We start from the raw sequence: 6,891 nt of genomic DNA, 5'->3' as shown, positions 1-6,891 counted from the left end.
TTGTCCATTTGAAATTAAGTAAATCGTCAGATTGGGAGTACCGAATGCAGAAAAATAAAAGTAAGATTTTGCTTTAAAGTTGGGGAAGGTTAAAAACAGAAAAAGGATTTAGGATGTAGCAGAAAAAAACCTGTAGAACATGGGTGAACTGAGGTATTTAAGATGAATCAAACACACCATTATATGTATCACAGCTGAACAATAGATAGCTTCTATACATACTATATATATCTCAAGTGCTTAGGTTCACACAGCATACTGCAGGAATATGGTATTTATAATATAAGTATATATAAATATACATTTATAATATATACACACCAATGTATGTGTATACACGTGTACATATATATATATATAACTAGAATATGGAAGGTATGTATTGCTGGTTATAATTCATTTCTAGCAATATGCCTGATTCTGAAAGTGCGTGTTTTTCAATACATATGTATGTTTTATAGAGAGAGACCTGTGTCACTGTCAGGGGCAGAGCAGAAATGTGGATTGAATGGTGAAATGATATAACCCCTCATGTGTCATCTTTCTAGGAATAATCTCTCAGCATGACAATTCTATGTATTCTGGAAGTTGCCATTGTATAGGAAAGTAAAGATTACTTTGATGCTGAGCTTCTGATGGACAAATAAGGGAAGGGCTGATTTGGGTCAGAAAACTCGCTTGCAGTCTGACACATGTTCAAACTCTAAGCCTGCAAAGCTGGGCTGGAAATTGTCTAGGAACAAACTTTTCCATTGTTTTCCACGTTCCTACTTCCAGTGCCAAATACAACCTACAATTTTAAAGGTGTGTGAAAACAAGAAATAAGTTGAAAAAAAATTTACTACATCCTTCCACTGTTCAAGGAGAACCCTTCTGGGGTTTGGTTCTTTCAAGTTTGCAAGGATTTTGTCCCAAATAGCTCACCTACTCTGCTTCTGAAAGCTTTCAAAATAAAAAAGCCCAGAAAAACAGATGAAGCAGTGTTCCTAACTAGTGTATGTACCCTTTTAGGACAGGACCAAATTTTTTATCAGGAATAGGTCTCTGTGATGATTCTTTGAAATGAAGTGAGATTTTATACAGTACATGTATGCACTTTATTAGGCAAAACTCTGTAAGTTGAGTTTTCTAAAGTAAATTTCCACTCTGTTTTTTCAGCTGGATAATCTATTACATTTAGCTTTCCCCACTCCAGCCAGTGCTTGTTAAAACTTCTCTCTTTGTGTCCATGTGTTAAGATGAGGGACAGTATTTGCTGATTCCAGCTTATCTAGGCTTTTAACAGGAAAATACAGGATCAATTCAACCTGTTTGAGCCAAAAATCTTGTAAATGCCTGAGTCTGGGGAATGGTTTCACAATAATAAACAAACACGAGTAGTTTATGGAACTCCGCTAAAAAGAAAAGGAAAAGTCTTCCATATTAATACATTCATGTTCATAGCATAAAATGTATTAAAAAAAAAAAAAGTCTTAACCCATAATTTACACATATCACTGCTCTGAAAGTCAGTTGGAAAGAATGGCATATGCCAAAGAATTTGTTCCCTGCTCACTGATGGAGCAGAAATGTGTTTGTAGCTCCAGTTATGTTTTCTGCTCCTGGTAGCTCTGAAAAAATCACATAGGGCCCTTGTATTTTCACTGACCATCTATTTGCCTCTGTTTTCTCCTTCCACATCCTTGACACGCTGATCTCAGCATTATATCAGTGAATGATGCAAGGACATCACCATTTCTTTTTTATTTCTTTTTCTGCAACTGTTTGTTTATTTGTTTTTTTTTTTTTTTTAAAAAAGGACAAAGTCTGACCGTGGAAAATCAGTTTGTACTAATAACAGAGTGTATATAGGACAGAAAACAGTTCTTTTTATGAAAGTCAGTTTCTTCTGACATCCTCCACTGTCCATAGATAATATGCTCCTTAATATGTTGGTCCTTTAGTAAAGGCATCCATTGGAAAGGGAAAAAATAAATAGAAAAAGAAATAACGGACAGGCCGTGAGTTTGACAGAAGAATGTAGAGATCAAGGAGTTTTGCCAGCACTGAAAGGAAACAGAATAAATTAGAACTTCTCTTAGTGTGTGTCAAATATCTTTGAAGTTTTGTGAAGCTATTGTGCATAGTAAGAAGGACCATTTTCCACATGGATATTAGCTAACTGATTGCCCCAGGGGCAGAATGGGTGGTAAGAGAAGATGCATCAAAAACCCATTCTGAAAAAAACCTAAAAATTTCCTGTGAGACTTCTCAGCTTCAGAAGTGTTTTTAGGTTCTACTGCATTGCATGCTTTACTTCTTAAACAGTCATGTATACAGAACACAGCAAATATGACTGCAGCGTTTGTATTTCACTGGGAACATGTCTTTGGTGCATCTTCATGTTCTACCGAGTGACAGCACACAGCTGGCACTTGTCCTTGCAAGAGAGCAGAGATGAAATCACAGATTTATCTATGTTATCAGAACTCAGGGAATAATTTGCAATTAGTAATTTAGTCTTAAAATGTCACTTTTGAATGTTTCCAAACTGTTTGTGAAACTGTACATTTTAAAAATAGAAGAACTATTAGAATCAATAAACATATTGCTGATACATTCCATACCAAAATTGCAAATAAATAAATAAATAAATAACTGACTTCAGTTATTTTTTCCAGATATCAGCCTGGCCAGTTTGATTTGCTCACCAGCCCTAAATGGTAGCAGTGTTGGTGGTGATTTTCACAATTGATAGAAGTTAGCCCAGAGGCTGCACTAAATCACACCAGGACACAAGTAGAATTGAAAAAATAGGACTAAATTTAGGTATACAGATTGTTGAAAAGACCTTATGGCTTTCCTCCCCAGGTGAAATAGCAGGCATACAGAGACACATGAGCTGGCTGCAACTCACTTCATTAATCAAATCAATGTGAATTTCAAATTTCAAATATAATATCTGAATATACAATTTTAAATTGGTGCTGGTGTAGTTTCCAGCATTTGAATTACAAATTTGCTTTTTGCTAATCCATTCCCTAACAGAGATCAAACACTTGAAAATTCATGAAAAGCAAACATGAAAGGGTCACAAACATGGTCAAATGTTACCTGCCTGTTTAATTCAAATGGATACTCAAAGAAAATGTTTCCGATATTTGTTCAGCCCCTTCTTTCTAGTTAGCTTAAAAAATTAAAGTTAAATGGCAGACTAATACTATGTGCAAATCAAAAAAAAAAAAAAAAGAATCAAGGAGACTTGAAGATAGCAATACAGAAGTAAATCATAAAGACATGCAAGTACATCTAGAGTCATACTGGATATCAGACTGAATCTATGGATGTTCATATCCATAGCTGGCATTTTAACCTTGACAAAAATTGCTGTAAAATTTGGAAGCAAGTTTAAATGTTGAATATATCTATCTCGGCTGTGATAATGCTGTATATTCATTGCCATAAAAAATGCATTCATATCCAAATGTGCACTGATACATTGAGCCAGTAGTCAAAGTTTAGCAATATGGGTACACACTTTCTTTCTGTTTTACCATTTACAAGTGCTATTGACAGCAAAGTCAAATATGCCTTTAGCAAAAAGCAAAGAAGTAATGGGATTTTTGTTTCTCAAGTTCTGCCTAGTCACATTCAACACATATATTATTTTCCTGCCTTACAACAATCTACAAACAGAACCTTCTCATTTCAGTTTTTCACACATTTTCTTTGTGTGAATCTCACTGAAATAGGCAAGCTGTCAGTGACAAAGCTTAGTGTCAATCTCATATGAAGTTGAGAAATGAGAATCACAAAAGGAAAAAGCTAGTAGCCACAATCAGTCCTGTAGTTACAAACAACTTTTTTCACTTCATAAACCAAATTTTTACTAGAGGGATAATCTATGATGTCACCCATCACTGATGTCACTGCTGTTTCTGAAGACATAAATTGCTTTATGTATCAGACAAGTTCTTACAGGAGAAAAAACCTCACAAGGAGAATAACACATGCCAGGAGAAAACCTAACTCTTCCACATAAATACCATGGGCTCCTGTTGTGCCATGACTATGTTATAAATCTAAGCATTCCACCTCTGCTTGTACAAGCTTTTCTACTTCAGTCCAAATCAGGCTTAGAAAATAGCAAATTGCTCTTTGAGCAATTACAGAGCTATTAGTGACTAAAAGATCATGCAAAATGGAAAAATAGGAGGTGATTCTGTATCGCACTCCATGTTCTTTCCTTCTATCTGTGGAAACCTCAGCTTATAGCCCAGCTAGGATCTCTCCACTACTCTGCAGTCTGCCACTTAGTCCAGCAACTCGTACTGTTGAACTTGGTGACTCCAGTCCCAGACGTGGTATAGGGAAGACATTGCAACTATTAAAGATATGCATAATAGGATTTTTGAAAAGGGAAAACAGGGGATTTTTATATTTATTGCTGGCCATAAAAGAGCATGAAAAATTGTGAAAAGACATGTAAAAATGGTGGATCTTCAAAGCTAGTTTGCTCAAAGAATTCAAAATGATTGTTGTTAGAGAGGCAAAGCTGGAAGACCTACCTAGTTATTCTGAAAAAAAAATTGACAAAACAACGAAGGATTAATTAACTTCTTTGAGTCAAGTGCTGCAACTAGCTTGGAAAGAGGTGTTTGACTCATCGTGGGATAAAGAATATTTCTATATAGTTTTCTTTTTCATTCCCTGTTTTGATAAGTTACTGTTCCTGTTGATTCAGTTATATAAAATAAAGACTTTTGTAAATAGAGACTTTGATTTTGTTTGACGGTTACTTCACAACTTTAGGATGGTTACTACAGGTCACTGTAGTAGAGGGAAGAACATGGAAGCTTTGAGGGGGGGTAACATGACTGATGACAGCATTCTGTTGGGGGTAAAAGCAGAGGGCTGATGTGGAGTAAACTGAAGATTATCAGAACTGAAGGGTGAGCTGCAGCAGTAGTATTGTTTCATGGGATCTTTGTTTTATTGTTTCTCTCCCCCTGCGTGGAGGATTTCATAACCTACATTTTTTTCTCACCGTCTCACCCTTAAAGTAATTAGAGAAAGAAAAGTGAAGAGCTGGTCATAGAAGTTTATTTTGAATTTTTTTTCCTTTCAATAGATAGAGGTCTTATTCAGCCAACATCTTATTGACGTTTTGAGATATATTTACTGGGCCAACATGAGTGATTAATTTTATATTCTTCTTTCTACTGCCATGGCAGTGATAAATAAGGAGCTGAGTAAGTTTCAGGATAGTGAACAGGATAGGTAGTCTTTTTTTACTCCATGCTTTGGCTGAATGTTGGTAATGGTAGAATTGAACTAAAACTAAGTAATTTAGAGAAGGCTAGGTTATCTAAACTAAATCCCATCGTAGCTGCCATATTAACATAGCCCCATAGCTGCCTAAAAGCCGAGCTAGCTATTATGGCTCAGAGTAGCTGCTTTCATTCTCTACTGACACTAAGCCCCAGGAGAGGACTCCCAGATCTTAAACAAGTTTAGACCTCATGCCAAACACTGACATTATTTCACGCTTTTTCATTTTTGTGGGGTGAGGTATAGGTTGCAGGTACTCTGTAGACTGGAGACTAAAAGAAATCCTGTGGTTTGCCAAAGGCTTGCCAGTGATGTTACTCAGTCACTCTGCATCTCAACATCCTGCTATAGCCACTGGACATTCCTGCTGCACATCAGTCCCACAATAGCCATCTCTTCCTCGATCTTTTATAAAAAGAGTGACAAGTACTCTTTAGACTATTTTATTGTAAAGTTCTGTGTACATTATTGTATAGTTTGCACATGCCAATATTTCTTTTTCCATATTTCTTTGAGAAGTTGAGATGCATTTTTCAAATTCTTACATGTGCCATCTTTGGGCTATTTGATGTTTGCTGAAATGTGATAGGAAGTGCTCAAGAAAAGCAGGTTTCCAGTAAATGCATCACAAAGGTTTGCAAAGCAATTGTTCTAGGATAAAATAACTATTTGTGTAAATTATCCATATTTAACAGGTGTAAGACATTCAGGAATGGGTTATTTGTACTGAGCTACCATAATCTGCTATATTAATTATATTTTGTGGAATGAATACAGTTAACTGTGATCTACTGATTGTCTTTGTTCCACGCAAAGAAATTTAATTACATTTGGAAAATGTAATTAATAATAAATAAATTATTTTAACTATGTTACATTAATTACAATACAATAAAAAAAAAGTCTAATTCCATTTGGAAAGTGTTGAAATGATCTTAGCAAATTCATAGGACCCCTAAGAAAGGTAAGGGTGTGACAGGTAGGTCAGAGAGCTCCTTCACAACCTGGAATATTGACTGCATCCACAGTCAGCATCTTGCTTCATGAAAGATATGGAAGGTAAAGGCTCTGTGATTTTAAACAGCTTGTCTGGTGGCCTGTGGTCAAACCTTAATGGGTTGCCAAAACCATTTTCTGAGAACCTGGAGAAGAGGCTAACTATCTGAGGTGTCAGCATTTCAACTGATCTTGAGATGCCACGGAGCACATTCAATCTCATAACCAAATCTGTGGGACGTGTATGTTGCCAGTGGTGTTCTGTTTCCTTAAGCTTGTCATGCTGAAACTGTCATCAAGCTTATCAGTAACGATTACCAAATATTCTTCTGCTGATGATATCTCAGATCACCAATTTTTTTGCACTCAAGAATGTTTTTTTTAAAAAAATCTATCTACTGATGAAGACACTTGCATAGGTAACTGAGATTGGTTCCTGAGATCCCTCACATGTTTACCATAATGCTGTTTATCACTGCGTAAAGGAGGCTGTAAAAGTCCTGTCAAATCCATAATGAGCACAGCATGCAAACACTCAGTTACTGGTTTAAGTGCCCCTGCTGGAACCAAACACTTAGGAGCAAT

Source organism: Sturnus vulgaris, chromosome 5, assembly GCF_052056855.1.
Source record: "Sturnus vulgaris isolate bStuVul1 chromosome 5, bStuVul1.hap1, whole genome shotgun sequence".
NCBI lineage: Eukaryota > Metazoa > Chordata > Aves > Passeriformes > Sturnidae > Sturnus > Sturnus vulgaris.
This window is presented reverse-complemented; position numbering follows the sequence as displayed.